At 45.2% G+C, this 22,452-nt stretch overlaps 1 long non-coding RNA gene across 3 annotated transcripts in view; it reads right to left on the bottom strand.

The window, feature by feature from the left end:
- Positions 1–6,540: 6,540 nt before the first annotated feature.
- Positions 6,541–22,452, bottom strand: part of LOC148141173 (uncharacterized) — a 37,976-nt gene continuing 22,064 nt past the window's right edge. For all 3 annotated transcript variants that reach the window (XR_015752802.1, XR_015752801.1, XR_015752800.1), the window contains 3 exons: positions 22,248–22,356; positions 17,173–17,272; positions 6,541–7,309 (listed from right to left, as the gene is read on the bottom strand). This is a non-coding gene — a long non-coding RNA (uncharacterized LOC148141173). The remainder of the gene's footprint in view (positions 7,310–17,172; positions 17,273–22,247; positions 22,357–22,452) is intronic.

Raw genomic sequence — 22,452 nt, forward strand, 5'->3', positions numbered from 1 at the left:
ATTTTAAAAAGTAAGGTGACTTGAGTATAACGGAAGAAGTTGATTGGTGGGTAGCTGATAATCTTGTTTTAATCTGAAGTTAATTTAGGGTTAATTAACAAATAAACACATGGTAGGGAATCCCAGCCCCATGGAGTGCACATCCAGTTCCATGTGGGAAAACCTGGACACTTCTTGTCTGAGCGACAACCACAAGAACGCAGAGGTGACACGGGAAATGTCAGCAACACTCGTTTGACCACGGCTAAAGTACTGCACACATTTCTGATCCCCATATTCCAGGATTGATGTGATCACACCAGAAAGGGTACACAGGAGACTGATCAGAATGTTTCTACCATTGGAGAATTTCTGCTCTGAGGAAAGGTTGGATAGGCTGGGGATGATTTCCGAGGAGGATGAGCTGAGATTTAATTGAAGTGATAAAATGCTGAGGAATCCAGATTGAGTGGATAGGAAGGAGCTATTCATTAACTGAGAGGTCACTAACTGGAGGTTTTAGATTGAAACTAATCCTCAGAAAGAAGGAGAGGGGAGAATTCATTTCACTCGGAGATGGTGGGGAGCATGAACTCACTGATGGGATGGAAGAGGCAGTAACCATTAGAATAAAAGGACATAGATGTAACTGAAATGCTGGAACATGTAGGGCTATGGACTAAAGTCTGCAGAATGGGATCATTGCGATTGATTTGACATTTCTCCAGAATATTCCCCGTGGCCTAGAGGGACTACCATTTCTGCTGTTTAATCTCTCCTGCCTTCCCCCGTGTGACAGACTGTCTTTTTGTCCTTGTCTCACCCCCACCTTACTCACAACCTGTTACATTTCTGATGGGTCCCCGACCTCTGTGACTTTACTGCGCCCCCGGGTCAGTGGCAAGAGTTTTGAATTCTCTTCCTCCAGAGATAATTGGAAATCTTTCTGGTTGCAGTTTCCCCAGATTTTATTTTTAAAAACAGAGCATTTGTTTCAGAGTCAAATATTTGTGAGTCTTCATCCACAATTCCGAGCATTTGGATGTAATCTGTGACCCTTCCACAGATGTGCAAATTTGCTCTATTGACCATGTTAAAATGGCCTGTAGTGTGCATGTTAGGCAGGTTGAGTTTGTTATGGTTAATGTGGGGTTATGGGGGTGAAGGGTGGGAGAGCAAGTCATTGCAGAATCAATGGGCTGAATAGCCTCTTTCTGCACCTATGGGATTCAGTGATTCTAACTAGTTGTGATTGTCATCACGTTTTCCTCATGCCAGGTTCATTCAGCTCAGGTACAGACGCTGCCTTTGTGTTTCTGTTAGTTCTCGCTCAATCCTTTCCTTCTGTTTTACAGCAACTTCACACTGTATGTGAGGGTGAGCGTGAATTTGTAAATACAAATACTCCAACCGAAACCCGGACAGGTCAGGAACTGTTTCTATTGCTGGCATCACTCACAAGGAACAGAAAAATAATAAAGTTTTCATCACAAATCTTACAGGAACATGGAGGTTATAATCACCAGGAAAGGCTGAACAACTCAAAACGCTTTTCTCAAGAAAAGAGGAGGCTCAAAGACATCCTGGCATAAGTAGGAACCTTTGTTTTTGTGGGTTCAGAGATTTGAGGTTGGAATCATTGGGTCTGAAGCATACTTCGTTGCTCCAGGTCAAAGTTGCTATCTAAATGTGCATCTTTATTTCAGTGCATCTGTCTGAGTTAACAATCAGATGGATAGGTCAGTGTCTGAGTGTTTTCCCAAATCCCTGATTGTATCTGCCTCCCCACAATCTCAGGTGTCGCAGCACTCACTGGGACATGGAAAAACTCTGCCGTTACAATGAGAAATGTCTTTGCTGTCGCCTCTCCGAGTGTTTCCGCCTAATCCCCACTTCCCTTCATTAAATCCCAGCTGCCTCTAGTCCATCCACATGGGCATGTTGAAGAGCATGACAGGAGAATGGATTGAAACCGAGAGTTCAATAGCCAGAATGAAAGAGGAAGAAGGAAATAGATCGTGTTTGTGGATCTCAGGGGATGCAGACTCCAGGCTGAGTCCTTTGTGGGCATTCCCGCAGTAATACGAGACAGCATTCCATGATGAGAGTTAAACACGGGAGGCAGGAGAGGGAGCCACTGAACATTAGCAGGTTTAGCTCAAACACAGGAGGTTTGTTCAGTCAGTGACAGTGTGTTAGACATGGATGTGAAGTGAACAGTGAGGGAAAATGTTACCACAAGCTGCAGATGGACAACTTTCATTGGAACAGGAGGAGGCCATTCAGCCCCTCAACCCTGCTCTGCCATTCAGGATGATCATGGCTGATTTGTGGCCTAACTTGCAATTTTCAAAACCCTCCAAACTCATCAATAAACTCCTCTGCAACAGACAAGATCAATATTGAAAAATTATCCATCTGGAAATGCTGGGAAATCAGGAACAAAAACAAACATTGCTGGAAAAAGTCAGCAGATCTAGCAGCATCTGTGGAGAGTGAACCTTTGGGTCCAGTGACCAGTCAGGTGACCAGCTGCAGCTGACCATTCTGCCTTTTCTGTAACACTCTCTGGAACAGGTTCTGTTGTAAGGGGAATGAGATTGTCAACAACAACTGAGAAAACAGGAGGATGTGCTCAATCAGTCTAAAACCCATTTTGGTCTTTCACTTTTAATTCAATTGCAAAAATTATTCATTATTATTTTCAAAATAGGATAATATACCAGAAAACAACTCTTCATGTCATTGGGTCTGGGAAACTGTGTTAATTCTGACCTTGACCAGCCTACATGTGAATCCAGACCCTGAATAATGGGGTTGACTCTGAACTATCTCCTGGGCAGTCAGAATGGATGACAAATGCTGCCCCGACAAGTGATGCTGTGATTCCATGAACAAACAAAACAAATCCAATCGCTGTGGTTACTTGTGAACTCGCTCGTGTTTCATCAAGCTGGATATCTGAGTGAACTGCTTCCCACACTCAGAGCAGGTGAATGGCCTCTCCCCAGTGTGTATTCGCTGGAGTACAGTGAGGCTGGATAGTGTACTGAACCCAGTCCCAAAGTGAGAGCACCTGAATGGTCTCGCACTGGTCTCCTGTGACCGGGAGAGATATTCACCATCCCAGGTGATACTGGGTAAAGGTACCTCCAAAAGGGGTCTAGTGAGAGTAGATCAGGACAAACTGTTCACATTCACAAAAGAATCAATAATGAGGGGGCACCGATGTAAAGGGATTGACAAAACAAGTACATGTGACATGAGACAAAACGTTTTCATGCAGAGAAAGTTTATGGTCAGGAATGCACTGCCAAAGAGTGTGGTGGAGTCAGGTACAATGAAGAGGATAGAATTGAACAGTCATTGGAAGAGGATGAATGGGAATGGGTAAAGGTAAAGGATGGCATTTGGTGAGGTGATCCTTTGGAGAGCTGATGAGCCAATCAGCCTCCTTTTGTCCTTCTGTGAACATTTCATTCTCAGCCCTCTAAGGAAATATCAGAGCAGGGATTGTGAAGAGGTCAGATTGAATGAGAGTCTTAGTGAACAAAAGTGAGACAGCTATGCAGAAAGACTTTGGGATGGATTGAATCAAATGTTATAAATTTGCATGGCCCCCAACAGTATCAGCCATTACAAATGGGAGTGATCAAGAGAGTGGAATTAGAGCAGCAAATACATCTTAAACATTGATGCAGCTAAAGGGAATGCTGGGTAAAGATACCATAGTTAGTGCTGACTTCATTCCAGACACACCAGCCAGGGAGTACATTCTTCTTGTATCTGTCCTATCGAGCTCTTGAAGAATTTTGTTCATTTCAAGTGTTTCATTTTAGATACTCCAGAGAAGACAGTTTCATGGTCTTCAATCTCTCCAGCCTGGGCAATGCTGTCGTCAGAATTCAATTCACAGATGCATGTTACTGGCTGCTTCATGGACTGGAAATGGCAATTGAGACTGTAAAGTTACTATATAAAATATCTTCAATTGTATTGCCAGATTGCCAGAAGCATGAGGGGCTTTAAGAAAAAAACACAACTTACGGGCATGGAGTGTCAGAGCAATTCCTGTTGTGGGAGCATCCTGTTTAGATACCTCCAATTCTAGCAATTGATAATTGCTAGAATTGACTTGCATTGGCTCTGTAGAAATGGTCAGAACATTATAACGGTCATTGGAACGGCTAACAAATTTCCCATGGGTTAAAACTTGTAAATGATAGAATAGCTGTGGGTTCTTCTGGTAAATTGCGCAAAGTTATTCGAAATGGTCCTAATTTACTTTCAGAAACAAGTGAGAGAAAGGCACATTACTGAGGTCATTGCATTAGTCCAAATTTAGAAGTTCAGGAGAACTGATGGGAGAGCTGGTGTTGGGAGTTGTAATAATGATAGGGAAACCTTGTTTTACAGAGATAGAAAGCTCCCAGATGGGAAACTCAGCTTTAACATCACATCAACTGCAGAGTTGTCCAATTGCACAAGTCCAGATCCTTATTGGTAATATGGATGGGGAACGCAGCATTCCCAGCCCAGACAAATCATTCCCATGTTTTGCATGTGGTCGAATATTTAACTGGTCATGTGATCTAGGAAGATACCATTATGATGGGACCAGGGCGAGGGTATGCAAACATGGGAATTGTGGGAAGGAATTTACCTACCCTCCCAGTGGGACACTTACAGACACACTCACACTGCGGAGAGGCCGCTCACCTGCCTCACGTATGGGAAAGGATTTACTCGATCTTACAATCTGCTGAGGCACCGGAGATGGCACAGTGGATTTAGATACTTCATCTGCTCAATGTGTGAGAAAAGATTCATTCAAATCTCCCAACTGCGGAGGCATCAGTGCATTCCCATCGGGGAGAGGTCATTCACCTGCTCAGTATGTGGGAAAGGATTCACTCAGTGACCTGCTGAAACACCAGCAAGCTCATTCTGGGGAAAGGCCATTCACTTGCTCCCAGTGTGGGGAGAGATTCACTCAAATGCACCACCTGCTGAAACCCCAGTGAGCCCACACAGGGGAGAGGCCATTCAGATGCTCAGTGAGTGGGAAAAGTTTCAATGATTAATCCTGCCCCCCGAGACCCCAGCAAGGCCACACAGGGGAGAGGCCATTCAGATGCTCAGTGTATGTGAGAGGATTCAGTTATTCATCCTGTCCTGTGAGACCCCTGCGGGTTCATACTGGGTAGGAGCTGTTTACCTCTCTGTGTGACAAAGGATTTGCTGAGTCTTCAACACGACTGAGAGCCCAGTGAGTGGACACAGGGAAGTGGTCATCCCCTGCTCCATGTGGGGTAGAGTTCACACATCACTGCAGGACTCTGATTCTGGAGTTACTGTCCATCAGAATCAGCACAGGACCTTGTACATGACGACACTGTTGGAGTTTTGATGTTGTGGTTGTTCATCACATTAACTGGGCTGGAGTTGACTGAATTTATATTGCCACTTTCTGAACCTCAGGCTGTCTCTCTGGGCAGTTAGTCTCCACAAACAGCAATGCGACACTAAGCAATGATCATCTGTTTTGATTTAAGTTATGATTGTAGCACTGCTGCTTCATAGCACCACGTACAAGGTTGGAGTCCAGCCTTAGTCAATGTCGAGTTCCCACATTCTCCCCTTGATAGTGTGGGTCCCCTCCAGGTGCTACCTCCCACAGTCCAAAGATATGCAGGTTAGGTGGACCAGTCATGCTAAATTATCCAGTGTCCAGGAATGTGCAGACTAGGTGGATCAGCCATGGGAAATGCACTGTTGCAGGGATGGAGTGTTCTGGCTGGGATGTTCTTCGGATGGTCGGTGGGATTTGATGGGCCAATGCTCTGCTTCCACACTGTCGGGATTCTATTCCATGATTGAGGATAAAGGCTACACAGCAGGGTGTCCTTGGAGAAGGAGCATGTGCTGTGTATCAATGCTCTCGATGCCTTGAGATAGAGGGGGGCACTGCAGGGGATACAGTGCTTTATCTCCACCGTTGCCCCCTCCCTACAACTCTACCTTGATTTAGTCCCTTCTCACTTTGTCACTTGTAATGGTTTGCTTGGCCCGTAATGGGCTTTGTTTTGAAATATTCAATTGGTTACACAAATGATTGGTTACTGCTGGTGATGATATGTCTAGATTAGAGTGGTGCTGAAAAAAAACACAGCAAGTTAGGCAGGATCCAAGGAGTAGGAAAAGCAACGTTTTGGCAAAAGCCCTTTTCCAGCACCACTCTAATCTAGGCTCTGGTTTCCAGCATCTGCTGGTTAACTTTTGCACTGCTGGTTAACCAAAAGCAAAATGGCTTAATGATGATTTTAATGGTGGGAAGGTTGCTGTGATAACAGTTCTGGGTTGGAGAAATAGGGAAAAAGAACGCTTCACAGGTCACAGAACGAGAACTGAAAAGCAGTTAAATCAAACCAAAGGTTCAGACAGGGAGGGAATATTTTCCCGGAGTTTGAGTAGCTGGAAAGTGATGGGGTCCGGGAATAGACAGGATTTTGTTTTACAGAGGTTGAAAGTTTTAAAACTGTTATATTCAGACAGTTTAATTTATTTTCTTTAATTTTATTTGCTGTGCAAAAAACTTTTACAACATTATAAACCAAAATTTACAGACCTTGTGTTAAAGATAAATTTAAATAAAATCCATCAAACCGTCCCTCACTGAAAAAAGATGTGGAAGTGCAATCTCCTGGAGAATCCCTGCCCACTTCTTCCTATCTGGGCTCCATGACTATATACATACCTGGTAGATAGCAGCAGGAGGAGACCATTCGACCTTTCAATCCTGCTCCACCATTCAATGGGAAACAGCTGACCATCCAGCTCAGTCTCCTGTTCCTGCTGTGTTCCAATCCCCTTTCATGACTTTACCTCGAAGAACTATTTCTAAGTCCTCCTTTGGTTTCACTGCCTTTTGTTCCAGTGGTGTTGCGGTGTTACTGTGTGGGTGTAGGTGGGGATAATGTGATGGTGCTGCCTCCTGGAGGATGCACTCAGCATCCCTCATCATCCTGCAGTAACATCAACTGGATTTCAGCAACTAGAGATAGAAACCATTTCCAGGATATGGGCATCACTGGCTCAGCCAGCATTTATTCCCCATCTCTAGTTACCCTTCAGAAGATGGTAGTGAGCTGCTGTCTTGAACCATTCACAGTCCATTTGGTGCAGATAGACCGACAATGCTGTGGGGAGAGTGTTGCAGGATTTTGGCCGAGTGATTCTCCATCTATGGTTCTTCAAATGCTCGTTAACTTTATCACAATCTGCACATGATTTTGAGATTTCAGTCTGCAAATCTTCACCATCTAGCACCCTGTATAAAGGAATATGTCCAGATTAGAAATTCAGAGCAGACAATTCTAGTTTCTCTGGAATATCTTTTTCCCCTTTCTTCCCCCGAAGCTGTTCCCCTCCAGCCCACTTACTCTCTCCCACCATCCTGCCTCTGCTATCCCCTAATGTACACCCTCCCCATTCTCATGGAGTTACTGATAAACCGATCCATGCCACCACTTCCCGTCCTGGTCAGACTCTGCACCCTTTCTGGGTTCACTTCCTTTCCCTTCAGTTGCTGCAAGTCAATAATGTAACAGCAGAATGAAACAAAAGGAAACAGAAAGGGAGGTGGCAGATCCTGGACAGAAGAGGAACCTTCAGTCTGGGAGAATGGGTCAGATCCTTCTTTGTTTCTCATTGGTCGATTCCAGTGTTATGACAAGTTGGGGATGGAACTTGGTCCCATGTGGGTGTGGTGACACTTTGACTCCCCCAACAGATCAATACTATAAGCAGATGCATTCCTTCTCCAGCCAGAGTGTGAAATGCTTTCCGCTAGTTACCCCAGAGAACATGCTCCAAATCCTGCCGACATTCTGTACATGTACAGTGCTGGGTTTCCCCACACACTCAGAGACTGTGGGAGTTGTAGTCCCCATGAAGCCTCTGGAGACCTGTCCCTGGAAAGTGAAAGAAAGTGTGGGCTGGAGGGTGTTGTGTATAGGATATCTATTCAGACACACAGGACATGTGGGCTGTCACTGGGATTTACTGAGACATCCACTTAGACACCCCGATTTCCGACGTAAGGAATATACATTCAGCCAATTTCGGGGTGGGGAGGTTAATAATGGGCAGCAGATTTTAAGCAGAGATGACTCAGTGGCTAGCACTGCTGCCTCACAGCATCAGGGACCTGGGTTTGATTCCAGCATTAGGCAACTGTGTGGAGTTTACACATTCTCCCAATGTCTGCATGGTTTTGTTCGGTGCTCCAGTTTCCTCCCACAGTCCAAAGATGTGCAGGTTAGGTGGATTGGTCATGCCAAATTGCCCACAGGGTCCATGCATGAGCCGGTTAGGTAATTAGCAATGGGAAATGCAGGGTTACAGGGAATGGGAGTGTCTGAATGGGATGCTCATCATAGGGTTGGCGTGGAATCGATGGATGAATACCCTGTTTCTGCACTATAGGGACTCTATTCTATTCTCATGAAGAATGCACCTATCTCAATGTGTTCTGAATCTGTGGAATTTCCTATTCAAAATGCAGTGGAAGCCAGGACAATGAGCAAATTTAATGAAGAGATACAGATGTTTAATTTGCAATGAGATGAAGGGTGAGAGAGAGCAGGCGGGAAAATCCAGCTGAGACCGACGTGAGCTCAATCATTACTGTATTAAAAGGTGGTGCTGGTTCTCCAGTGCTTATCTTCTTACGGTAATAACTGGAAAGCGGAATCCAAAAATCACCACCTTCACCAAAGGAGATTTTCGGAAAATGCAGGATAGGCAGGTGGATTAGCATTCCAAGCTTAGATAGTGAGGAAGTGTGCAGGAGATAATGATTTTGCAATTTTAAACTGAGGGGAGACAGTGATTTATGGTTTAAGATTGTGTCGTACATTCGCAGCGTCCAGAGTACGCTGTTGTGAATATCTATCCTGTACTTTATTACAAAGCCAAGATCACTGACAATGAAAACCAAAACACCCAAGAACCATCGCCTCCCCTCGTAATCTGATAAAAGACTTCCGATAAGTCTGGTTGAACTTAGAACAGAGATGGAAAGCTGGAAGATTAGATCCACTCCCAAGATCCAGTGCTTAAACAAAAGCAGACTACAATAGGATGAGGCAGAAGTTGGCTAATGTAGACTGGAAACAAAGACTTTATGGTGGGAACGTTGACGGACAGTGGGGAATATCAAAGCAATTTTTTGAAGTGTTTAGCAAAAGTATATATCAGGGAAAAGGAAGGACTGTAGGAAAAGGAATAATCTGCCATGGGTGGCTTAGGAAATAAGAGAGTCTATCAAACTGAAATAGAATGCATACAAATTGCCGAAGACCAAGGAGATTAGAAAAACTTTAAAGATCAACAGAAAGCTAGATGGGATTGGGGGAGAAAAGTGATAAGTAGCTGTCCCCAGGGCCAGAATAGCAGTTTACACTGCTAGAGGGGAACCTATTGTGTGGGGAACATATGATCTCTGTAATTGTTGAAGCACTTAACTGTTACCATAGAGATAATCCTGATCAAATTAAAAATCACAGCACACTCCAAAAGCTTGTACTTCCAAATAATCCTGTTGGACTATAACCTGGTGTTGTGGTTTTTAAATTTGTCCACCCCACCACCGGCTCCTCCACATCAGAATCCTGATAGATACCCCACTGAAACTGAAGCGCCTGTCAGATACTTGAGGGAGCCATGGGGGCGTGGGGGAGGGGTGTGCGATTTAACCACAAAGTGCTGAACTGAACTAGACTTTCTAACTGCCGTTGCCATGGAGATAATACTGAGAGACAGTCTCTATTCAAAGTCACAAACCACAAAGCTATAAGAATGGGAGCTTTACATCGGACAGGTGGGGAGTTACCTGATGCTGCCTGGAGGTGTTTTGCATGCACACTATCCAAGTAACTGCCATGTCTCATCAATAAAGACTCAAAGAAGACCTCTCAGAGTTCTGTGCCGAGTTATTCCTATCCAGCAGAGTTCAGGAATATGAGTACACAGCAGTCAGTCTTCACAGTGGAGGATACGAAGTGCATGGCCGTAATTGATAAGGAGACTGAGGAAGGTGACGACCTAGATAATAACCATTATCGTGAAAGAGTTAGAGTTGGGCAAGCTAATGGAGCTAAAGGAACACAAGTCTCATTGCCCTGATGGAATACATCCCAGGATACCAACATAGTGGGAGAAATAGCAAATGCACTTAGATTCATAGAATCCGACAGCAGAGACAGGCCTTTTAGCCCAAATTGGCCCATGCCGACCAGAATATCCATCCAAGCTAACCCCATTTCCCTGCACTTGGCCCATTTGCTTCTGACCCTTTCCTATCCATGTATTTGTCCAAATGTCTTTTACCTGTTGTGAGTCTTCCTGCCTGAACCACTTCCACTGGCAGCTCATTCCACATAGATACCACCCTTTGTGTAAAACAATTGCCCCTCAGCTTCCCTTTTATTCTTTCTCCTCTAACCTTAAACTGATCCAATAAAGCCGTCCAATCCTTGAGTTCCTGGGATAAAGGTTGAGTGCATTCACCTTATCCATGCCTCTCATGGTCTTAGACACTTCTAGAAAAGTACCCCCTCCGTTTCCTCTGCTCTAAACATAAAATCCTCACTTGTCCAACCTCTCCCTATAACTCAGACCCCTGAGCCCTGGCAACATCCTTGTAAATTGTTCTGCACTTTTTACAGTTTAATAACTGAAACCTACATTCCGTTCATCAAATTTCCAGTATTTCCCCACGGCGCTGGAACCGACATGACAATGCCAATGGATAACAATACATGATCGAGAATGAACTCCTTTACAACAATCCCATTTTCATAGTGTTTCGCATGGTGCAGGTATCCTTGTGTCTTTCTGGTTGCATGGTTAATTAAAGACTTGTCCTTCTACAAAGCAAAGTTGTGGCTTAATTGTTCCTGGGAAATGTGCCATGATTTTTCAGACTTTCAAAAACAAAATGAAATCTCTCTCCACACACTATGCTGACATGGACTTGGCTGTGTCTCAGTACTTTTGCAGTCACATGGAGATTTGAAATATTCGCCCACGGACAGAATGCACACTTTCCTTCCAGATGAAAAGGCCAATGATATTCAGATCGGCACGGATCAAGTAACTATCAGATCTGAACATGAGGTTCAATTTGAATTTCTCATCCGCAAATCCACCCTTTCAGTACCATACAACAGAGCACACAAGTTACCACTGTTAATACAGGATGGAAATTCATAAGACAATTGTAGTATTAAACTGTAGTTTCCTTGTTCCCCCAAAGCTTTAAACCTCAGTCTCACAATTTCTCTCTTCTGTGAACTGAAATCCAAACCAATCCCCCCACTCCTTTCCTCCACACCCAGTTCTCACACACTCTCTCTTCGAATTCAGTTTCCTAGCTCCTGATGAGAACCATCCCGCATACACTGCTTCCTGCACACTCTGGCCAAGACCCATCTTATAAAAATGAGCCAAATTAGAATTCTAATTGCAGGCCCATCCTTGTCCCTTTCCATAACAACCCTGAATCTTCACAAAAGAGTTCTGATAACTTTCTGCAAAACGCTGCACCACTGATAGTCTGATCACATGTCAGGGTAGCAAGAAAGGGGTCATTCCTCTGGGTCCTGCTCCCAGAGGGATGAAGCTGCTAATGATAGATTAATCCCTCACACCCACAGCCTCCTTCCCAGGCACTGACCTAGACTGCGCATACTCCCACAGTTGCCAGCACTGCACCCATGCACTGGTCTCCCCTCCTACAGCATGTGCTCCCGATCATACAGGAGTCCGGGTGATTGACAGCAGCTGCTGCGCAATATATCAGAATCCCTACAGTATGGAAACAGGCCCTTCGGCCAAACAAGTCCATACCAACCCATTCCCCCTAACTAATGTAACTAATACTATGGGCAATTTAGAATGGCCAATTCACCTGCCCTGTACATTTTTAGATTGTGGGAGGAAACCGGAGCACCCGAAGGAAACCCGCTCAGACACGGGGAGAATGCGCAAACTCCACACAGACAGTCGCCTTGGCTGGAATCGAACCCGGGTACCTAGTGCTATGAGGTAGCAGTGCTAACCACTGAGCCGTCTCTATCGATGGGAGGGGGTGGGTCTGGAGTACAGGGACAATGGGATTGTTAACAATGAATGGAGGACACGGGGGATGGACAGGTCAGTGAGGGACAGGAGCAGTGCAGCAGCAGGAGGGGACCCTGGACAAACTGAGCAATGGGAGAGTCTGACAGGAGAGAAACTACAGGAAGGTTCTGTTTGGAGGCTCAGGCAGGGACAGCTGGGAGACAGCATGGCCTGGTGGCTTGGGCAGGTTTACTAATCAGCCTCTTCAAAGATGCTGTTACTCAACTCTGAGCCTGATCCTCCTAGGCCAGAGGTAATGACACTTACATTATTTCCTGGTGGGCAAGGGATACAGGGACGACCTTTCAAAAGGAACTCACCTGTGTTGGTGACATTAACAAGACTCAATACAGACTCACTGACAAAATGCTGGCGTACTTCAACTTCATCCAGAATATTAACACTGGGCAACGCAGACCCCAATGTACAGAGTTAAATCCTGGATACTAATAACAGCTTTGTGCATGGGAAATCATATCTCATGAATTTGATTCAGTTTTTTTGAAGAAGTAACAAAGAGGATTGCTGAGGTCAGAACATGGACATGATCTACATGGACTTCAGTAATGTGTTCGACAAGGTTCCTCATGGGAGACTGGTCAGCAAGGTTAGATCGCATGGAGTATAAAACTGGCCCGAAGGTAGAAGGCAGAGGGTGCTTTTCAAGCTGGAGGCCTGTGACCAGTGGAGTGTCACAAGGATCGGTGCTGGATCCACTACTTTTCGCCATTTATATCCATGATTTGGATGTGAACATAAGAGGTATTGTAAGTAAGTCTGCAGATGACACCAAAATGGGAGGTATAGTAGACAGTGAAAAAGATTACCTCAGAGTACAAGAGGATCTGGATCAGATGGGTGAATGGACTGAGGAGTTCAGTTTAGAAAAATGCAAGCTGCTGCATTTTGGAAAAGCAAACTTTAGCAGGACTAATACAGTTAATAGTAAGTTCCTGGGCTGCTAAACAAAGAGTCCTTGGAGTGCAGGTTCATAGTTCCTTGACAGTAGAGTAGCAAGTAGATAGGATAGTGAAGGCGGCAGTTGGTCTGCTTGTCTTTACTGGTCAGAGCATTGAGTATAGGGGTTGGGAGGTCATATTGCGGCTGTACAGGACATTGCAAAAGTTGCCAAATCAATTTTCCATAGAATTCTGTTCTCCTTCCTGTCAGATGGATGTTCTTAAACTTTAAAGAGATCAGAAAAGAATTATAGCATGTTGCCAGGGTTGGATAGGCTGTTTTCCCTGGAGCGTCAGAGGCTGAATGGTGACCTGAAAGAGATTTTAAAAATCAGGCTGGGCATGGATAGGGTAAATAGACATTTGCCCTGCAATGGGGGAATACAGAACTAGGGGACTGGGAGAGAGGGTAGGCAGACAGGGTGTGGGTGGATCGAGAGGGGTGGGACAGAAATGTGTGGGGAAAGAGAGGGGGGATAGAGAGGGGTGGCACAGAGATGGGTGGGGACAGAAAGTGGGATTAGAGAGGAGGGGAACAGAGGGGGGGTGCGACTGACAGAAAGGGGGAACAGACCTGGGGGGGGTGGGGGGGGGGGGGGGGAGGGGAGGCGACCAACAAAGGGGGGGAAGAGATGGGGGGGTGGGGGAGGGGGCAGGGGGAACAGGCTGACAGAGGGGGGAGGGGAACAGGCCAATGGGGCGGGGGGGGGGGAGAAAACAGGCCGGTGGGGACAGGCCAACAGGGGGGGACAACAGGCCGACAGAGGGAGGGGGGTAAAACAGGCCGACAGAGGGAGGGGGGGGACAGACACAGTGGGGGGAGACTGGGGGGGGGGGGGGGAGCAGACAGAGTGGGGGGAGACAGGGGGAACACAGGGGGTAGATGGAGAGTTATTTTATAGATCTAAAACTCAACTCTGTTCCAGTTTTCTCCTCCTCACCAATTCTCTCTGAAGGGCTCAGAACAACTGCATAGTTCTTGGAAAGTAGAGTTTCAGGGAGATCAGGTGCTGAACGTGGCATTTGGGACACTAACATTGAATGGAATGTGCTGATCAATAAATGGACTCTGGTTCAATTCCACTGTGTGTGGTGTTTGCACATTCTCCTTGTGTGTCTGCGTGGGCTTCCTCTGGGTGCTCTTAATTTCCCCCCACAAATCCAAAGACATGCAGGTTAGCTGGATTAGCTTTGGGTAATGGCAGTTACAGAGTTAGGGTGGAATGCTGTTCCGATGGTTGGTATGGTCTCATGGGCCGAAAGGCCTGCTTTCACACTGTAGGGATTCTGTCACTGAGTATAGGGGTTAGGAGGTCACGTTGTGGCTGAGTAGGGCATTGGTGAGGCCAGTTTTAGAATATTGCATTCAATTGTGGTCTCCCTGATTTCAGAAAGATGTTACCAGAATAGGACTCAACTTCTTAATGACAAGTTCCTGGGAAGTGTTGACAGACAAACAGACCGTGCAGTGTGGGTTGATAGTTCCTGGAAAGTGGGGTTGAAGGTAGACAGGTCAATGAAGGTAGTGTGCGGTATGCTAGCTGTTTTTGGGCAGTGCATTGAGGATAGGAGTTGGGAGATCATCTTTCGGTTGCACAGTTTATTGGCTCAGTCACTTTTGAAATCCCCAGACTGCTTTCAATTCCAGTCTCCCTGCTATAGGAAAGATGTTGGGAAACTTGCAAGAGTTCAGAAAAGTTTTACTAGGGTGTTGCCAGTATTGGAACATTTGAACCATAGAGAGAGGCTGAATAGGCTGAGGCTATTTCCCTGCAGTGGTGGCTTTATTGAACTTTATAAAATTATGAGGAGCAATGATAGGGTGTCTAGTCATTGTTTTTTTCCCCCCAGAGTAGGGGAATCCAAACAACTGTGAATCTTTTTTCCAAGGTGGAAATGACAAATTGTAGAAAAGAGATGGCAAGTTTAAAGGATATGAAAACCGAACCAACTGAAGATGCTGTAAACCAGGAAGAGAAACAGAAGTTTCTGGAAAAGCTCAGCAGGTCTAGCAGCATCTGCGAAAAGAAATTAGAGTTAACGTATCTGAGGAAGGGTGACCAGATCCGAAACTTTAACTGATTTTTCTTCACAGATGCTGCATGACTTGCTGAGCATTTCTAATATCTGTGCAAGTTTAAAGGGAGTTGTTTGGAGTATATACCTGAGAAGAACTTTATAAAGGGCGAGTGAGACCACATCTGGAGTACTGACAGAAGTTTTGGTCCCTTTATTTAAGGAAATACATCATTTCATCAGAGGCATTTCACAGAAAATTGACTGGGGTGAACCCTGGTTTGCAGGGATTATCTTTTAAGAAAAGGCTGAAGAAGTTGGGACTCTACTCACTGGATTTGGGAAGAATGAGATGGGATCTCATTGTAACATGTAGGATTCTTAAGGAGTTTGACAGGGTAAATACTGAGAGGATGTTTCCCATCATGAGGGAGTCTGGAACCAGAATCTGGAATAGTCGCGGAATCACGGGTTCTGGTTTGGATTCGTCAAGTTTAAGGCAACACCGACACGGGTCAGGGGTTTCAGTAGCAATGGAACTAGGGTGAGGTGGAGACAAGCAACATTTTAAGAGATTGGAATTCCTGGTGTTTGTAATTGTGTAGATGTCTGATCAGAAGGTCACCTTGGGGTCAGATATGAGAGCAATATTGTCAAGATGTCGTTCTGCCTCAGACAGTTCCCAGGGAGAGGGAAGGGCTCAGCAGTAAGGGAAAGTAATTTGTAATAGCAATTGAAGGCAATGGGTTTAACCATTGCAACGTTCTGTTGCAGGAAATTGCAGCCAATTGCGTAATTGGAGTGTGATGAGCAGTTTGATAACTGAGTAATGGAGAGGGATGATGGGGAGGGAGAGCTGGGCATTGCCAGTGTACATGTGAAACCTAACACAGCGCTTTTGGACGATGTCACCTCCTGGCAGTGTAGGTGAGAAACAGGAGGGACCGAGGAGAGATCCTTAAAGGACACCAAATACAAAGAATTCAGAAAGGAAAGGGAGAGTTGGGATGGAGCAGGTTTTTCCAACAATGGTGGGGTCAAATATTAGTTTGTAGCAGAATGGGAGAGAAGGACATAACCAGAAAAAAACAGACAGATAGAACAAAGTAAAAACAATGACTGCAGATCCTGGAAACCAGATTCTGGATCAGTGGTGATGGAAGAGCACAGCAATTCAGGCAGCATCCGACGAGCAGCAAAATCGATGTTTCGGGCAAAAGCCCTTCATCAGGAAGGGCTGATGAAGGGCTTTTGCCCGAAATGTCGATTTTGCTGCTCGTCGGATGCTGCCTGAATTGCTGTGCTCTTCCAGCACCACTGATCCAGAGATAGAACAAGGAACAATATCTGTGATTTGGTGAGGGGGAGTGATGAGGAGGAGGAGCAGCCCAATCCAAAAGCACTATTTCTACATTAGTGACATCACCCAACTCCACCCTAGTCTCAGCTCATTTACTGAAATACTCGTCCATCCCGGTGTTATCTCCAGACTTCATTATCCAAACACACTCCTGGCCAGCCTCCCACATTCAATCTCAAGAGTATCTAAAACCCTACTGCCTAAGTGCTCACTTGTACCAAAACTTCTTGTTCCATCAAAAGGCTCCTATTAACAAGCAACAATTCAAAATTCTCACCCTCAATGTAATTCCTGGCTGTGAACATCCGTGTCTCCCTGCACCACACAACCCGTGAGACCCCGACAACTCATTTTCTTTCAGACTCCCAATGATGTGTTTATTCATTTCTTCACCTGTCTGGCTGTTTCTACTGTTGCCAAGGCAACACGGTCGGGAATTCCCACCTGAACCCTCTCAGAGCTGCTTTCCTCCTTTAAGGTATTCCTGAAAACCTGTTTATTTGGCAATTCTTTTGATCACCTGATCTAATATCCCCATCTGTGGCCTTATGTCAGATGTTCTCAATAGTATTTCTGTGGAATTATAAACATGAAAAAAAAATTGTTGTTGATTTGCATATACATTGTCAACTCTTCAATGTTGCTGAGTGAATAATCTATAACAGCTCTTACTCAACCACTGAGCACCTTCACCACACAAATTGCAGCTGTACAGGAAGTCAAACATCACCTTCTCCACAGGCAATGGGGTTTTGGCATTGATCACTGGTATCTGTGGAGAGAGAAACACACAGTTGATATTTCAGAGAGTGCAAAATGCATTATAGGGAGGGAAAATGGTGCAGAATTTGGATTTTCAAATTTGTGTTTTACAATGTGCACTAAGTTCTGTAAAACCTCTCATTCCATACCTTGAAAATTTCCTTCTCTTCCTGGTCATTATATCTTTCCTTTCCCCTGCCCTTCACCTTCACACATTTCCAATGCCTTGGTCACAACAACACTGTGCTGTCAGTGAAGTTTATCACGTGGTTAAGTTTTGCCCCGCCCCTCATTCACTCCGATTGGTTAAAGGACCAACTAGCACCTCTAGCCCCCGTTCCCCCACTCTTATTGGTCCTGCGCTGACATCAATAATCCGAGGCCCATTGTGGGCTGCTTCCTGCTTTTGCTGTTGTTCATCAGGTGTCAGAGAGAGAGGGCTCATCCCGGTTTCTCCTGATGTCAGACAATAACAACAACTACCTGCATTGTATGGAGCCTTTCACATTGACAAATCTCCTAAAATGCTTCAAGAATGATGGGAACGTTGATTAACAAGAAAGATTTTTAGATACATCTTTAAGGCGGAGAGAGGGAGTTAGGGAGGATATTCCAAAGGTTTGTGTCCTCGGCAGCTCCAATCGTGGAGTGATATAGGTGGGCAACAGCTTACAATGGAGACAGTTAGCGGCTAACCATAGGTTAACAGCCTCATGTCGTAGCCCCCTACCCCACACACCAGGCCTTGTTCTCACAGCCTGCCATTACACACTACCTATGGTTAGCCACTAACAGTCTCCATTAACAGCTAGTCACCCTCCCCCAACGAGATAGTTATCCACTCCTTTATCCAAAGTTCTTCTCACTCTATCCCCACCTATCCTTAACTCCTTTTATCTTGCCCCCACACTAACTTCTGCACATAAACTGACTTTTTTTCTCAGTAACATCTGTCCTGAGGAAGGGACACTGGGTCTGAAACTTTAACTCTGATTTTTCATCACAGATGCTGCCAGACCTGCTGAGTTTTTCCAGAACCTCCTGGTTGTTGTTTCTGATTTACATCTTCCGCAGTTCTTTTGGTTTTAATTTACCGGGAGCTTGTCATTCAGGTCCAACAGCCTTTGTCCCTGTCTCTCCCAACCCCACCCAGTGACACTGCACCAGCCCATGAACATGTGTTGTCTTGCTCGCCACACCCCTCATTCACTCCCATTGGCTTCAGGACCTATTGGTCTGGATCTGCTGTTAATTAAGCCGGCACGATTGAGAGGTGAGTGGTGGGATCCTCCCTCTCTCTGCCCTGAGATGAGCTTCATCATTCACAGTGAATGGGGCAGTATCACAGAGCACAGGGCCTGGGGGCTATTAGCCCATTGGGGCTGTACTCTCTCTCTTTGGAGATGCTGCAAGTCTGTCCCAAGTCCCCTCCCATGTGCCCACAGCCCCCCAAATCTTTCCTTAAAAAGTAAAATTCCAACTCTGTTTCAGAATACCTGCTGAATCTGTGGCATTCAGACTGTTCCAGATGCTCAGAAATTACTGAGGAAAATAGTGGTCATATTTTCACCTGTACTATTTGCTAATTACTTGAAAGTAGTTACTAAAAATTGTGTCAGTGTTAACAATTCCCCTCTCTCTCTCTCTGCAAATTCAAGACCTTGGAACCAAATCTGCACCAGGTCGAAATCACTGCTTCACCTTCTTAACTCCAAGGATATTTATATTTGTGCTTCAGCTAGCTCTCCGCAAAAGAGAGGAATGCATCTTAATTTATTAAGATCAAAGAAACAGATCTTCGGTCCAATTCGTCCATGCCAACGAGGAATCCTAAACTAATGGATTCCCATTTACCATCTATAGGCCTGTATCCATCAAAACCCTTCCTCTTCATGTACCCAATTTGGAAGCCTTTTAAATGTTGTGATTTTATCAGCGTCCACTACTTCATCTGGTAGCTCCTCCCATACACACACCACACTCAGCTTGAAAACGTTGCCACTTAGATCCCTTTTAAATGTTTGCCCTCTCAACTTAAACCCAGATGCTCTAGTTTTGGACCCACCTAATCTGAGGAAAAAGGACACCTGCTGCTCACCTTATCCATGCCCCTCATGATTTTATAAATTTCCATGAAGTCACCTCTCAGTCTTTGACTCTCCAGAGAAAATAGCCCCAGCCTGTTCAGCCTCTCCCTGTAGGCCAAATCCTCTAATCCTGGCAACGTTTTTGTAAATCTTGTCCAAACCTTTTCAAGTTTCACAACATCCTTCCCAGAACAGGGAAATTCAAACTGAAAACAGAATTCCAGAAGTGGCTTAATCAACGTCCTGTCCAGCCACAATATGGCGTCCCAGCTTCTGTATTCAATGCTTTGACCAATAACGGAGAGCGTTAATGGAGTCCCATTATCCCTCTAAATCCTTCATCTTCATGTACCCAATCAAATGCCTTTTAAATGCTGCAATTGTACCAGCCTCCACCCCTTCCTCTGGCAGTTCATTCCATACATGCAATGCCCTCAACATGAACAAGATGCCCCTTAGATCCCTTTTAAATCTTTTCCCTCTCACCTTAAGCCTGTACCCTCTAGTTCTGGACCCACCGAACTTGGGGAAAAGTCCCTTACTGCTCACTTTATCCATGCCCTTCATGATTTTATAAGATCACCGCTCAGTCTCCAACCCTCCAGAGAAAATACTCCCAGCCTATTCAGCCTTTCCCAATAGCTCAAACGGTCCAACCCTGGCAAAATCCTTGCAAATGTTTTCTGAACCCTTTCAAGTTTCTCAACATTATTCCAAGAACAGGGAGATTGGAACTGAAAACAGAATTCCAGAAGGGCCTTAATCAGTGCCTTGTCCAGCCACAATATGACATCACAACAGCTGCATTCAATGTATTGACCAATAATGGGGAGCATACCAAATGCTGCATTCACTATCCCGCCTACCTGTGACTTTACTTTCAAGGAACTATGAACCTGCACTCCAAGGTCCCTTTGTTCAGCAACATTCCCCAAGACTTTACCATTAAGTGTATGAGTCCTGCCCTGATTTGCCTTTCCAAAATACACAGCTCACATTTATCTAAATTGAACTCCGTCTGCCATTCCTTGCTCCAATGGCCCATCTGATCAAGATCCTGTTGTATTCTGAACTAACCTTCTTCACTGTCCACTACACCTCCAATTTTGGTGTCTTCTGTAAACCTACTGACCAGACCTCATATATTCACATCCAAGTCATTTATTTAAGGGCCCAGTATCCATTCTTGCAGCATACTGCTGCTCACAGGCCTCCAGTCCGCAAAGCAACCCTCCACCACCCTCTGTCTCCTACCTTCAAGGCAGTTTTGTAATGGCTTGCTCTCCCTGAATTCCATGTTATCTAACCCTGCTAACCAGTCTGCTTTGTGGAACCTTGTTGAATGTCCATATAAACAACATTCACCGTCTGGCTTAATCAATTTTGTCACTTCAAAACACTCACTCAAGTTAGTGAGACACAATTGTGCATGTACAAAGCCACATTGACTCTCCCTGATCATTCCTTACCTTTCCAAATCGATGGATCTCCTGCCCCTCAGAATCCCTTCCAACAACTTGCCTGCCACTGACTTCAGGTTCACTGTTCTCTTGTTCCATGGCCTCTCCTTACCACCTTTTTAAAATAATGGCACCTCACCTGTCGCTATCAACAATACAAATACCTCAGGAGAGATTTCCAGAAAGTTCCAGGATACACCTGATCAGGTTCCAGGGCTTTATCCACCTTGATGCGATTTAAGACATCCAGTACCACCTCCTCTGTAACATGGACACTTTTCAAGTTATCACTATTTATTTCTCCAAACTCTTGAGCTTCCATATACTTCTCCAGTAAAAATGAAGTGAAATATTTGCATATCTTTCGCACTCCCTGTGGTTCCATAGACAGCCTTGTTGACCTTGAAGGAGTCCTATTCTCTGGTCCAGTTAATCTTTTGTCTGTGATATATTTGTTTAATCTCTTTGGATTCTATTCCAGGACATCCCAGAAAGGCCTACTTCAAGGACCGTAATTTTCCTCTGACTTGATCAACAATGCCCTCCAACACATACCCTCCACTTCCCACACCTCCGCCTTTACCCCACCTCTCCAGCCACAATAAAGAATATAACCCTGTGGTCTTCACCTTCCACCCCACTAATCTCCAGATACAGCACATTAACCTCTGTTATTTCTGCTACCTAAAGTCAGACCCCACCACCAGAGACATATTTCCCTCCCCAACCCTATCTGTGTTCCGCAGAGACCATTCCCTCTGCACCTCCCATGTTCAGTCCACACCCTCCCACCAACCCATGCTCCACACCCTTGACCTTCCCTTGCCACCATGGGAAATGTAAAACGTTGCGGCCACACCTCCCTCTGACCTCTGTCCAAGACCACAAAAGGATCTTTTCACATCAGGCAGAGATTTGCCTGCACATCCCAAAACCTCATATACTGCATCTGGACACTATGGGAAATTTTACGTGGTTCATCCAACTAACCTAACATCTTTGGACTGTGGGAGCAAACTGGAACACCCGAAGGAAACCCTTACAGACACTGGGGAGAATGTGCCAACTTGAACACAGGCAGTCGCCTGAGGCTGGAATCAAACCCAGGTCCCTGGTGCTGAGGAAGCAGTGCTAACCACTGAGCCACAATACTGTGGGATCTTTGGTGCTGATGCGCTGCCCCACTGATAACTCAGTCACTCCTCATTTCCTAAGTGGCGGTGATGATGGAGTGAAATTATTGCTAGACAGTTAACCAGAGACCCAGATAACGTTCTGGGGACCCGGGTTTGAATCCCATCACGGCAGATTTTGGAATGTGAATTCAATAAATATCTGGAAAAAATAATCTAGTGACGACAAGGAATCCATTGTCAATTGTTGGAAAAACCAATGTGGTTCACTCACGACCTTTAGGGAAGGAAAATGCCATCCTTACCTGGTCTGGTCTGCATGGGACTCCAGACCTATAGCAACGTGGTTGACTCTTAACTGCCCTCTGGGTAAAAGCAGCAATAAATGCTGGCCGACTCAGTGACAGCCTCATCCTGTGAATGAATAAAGAAAACAGATCAGGTTTTGTTCCTTCTCTAATAGGTACATCCTACAAATTGAATCTGAAATGTTCTCGTACACACCGAACA

This window comes from Chiloscyllium plagiosum, unplaced genomic scaffold, assembly GCF_037043375.1.
Source record: "Chiloscyllium plagiosum isolate Xiang-an unplaced genomic scaffold, Cpla_swu_hap1 HiC_scaffold_34, whole genome shotgun sequence".
NCBI lineage: Eukaryota > Metazoa > Chordata > Chondrichthyes > Orectolobiformes > Hemiscylliidae > Chiloscyllium > Chiloscyllium plagiosum.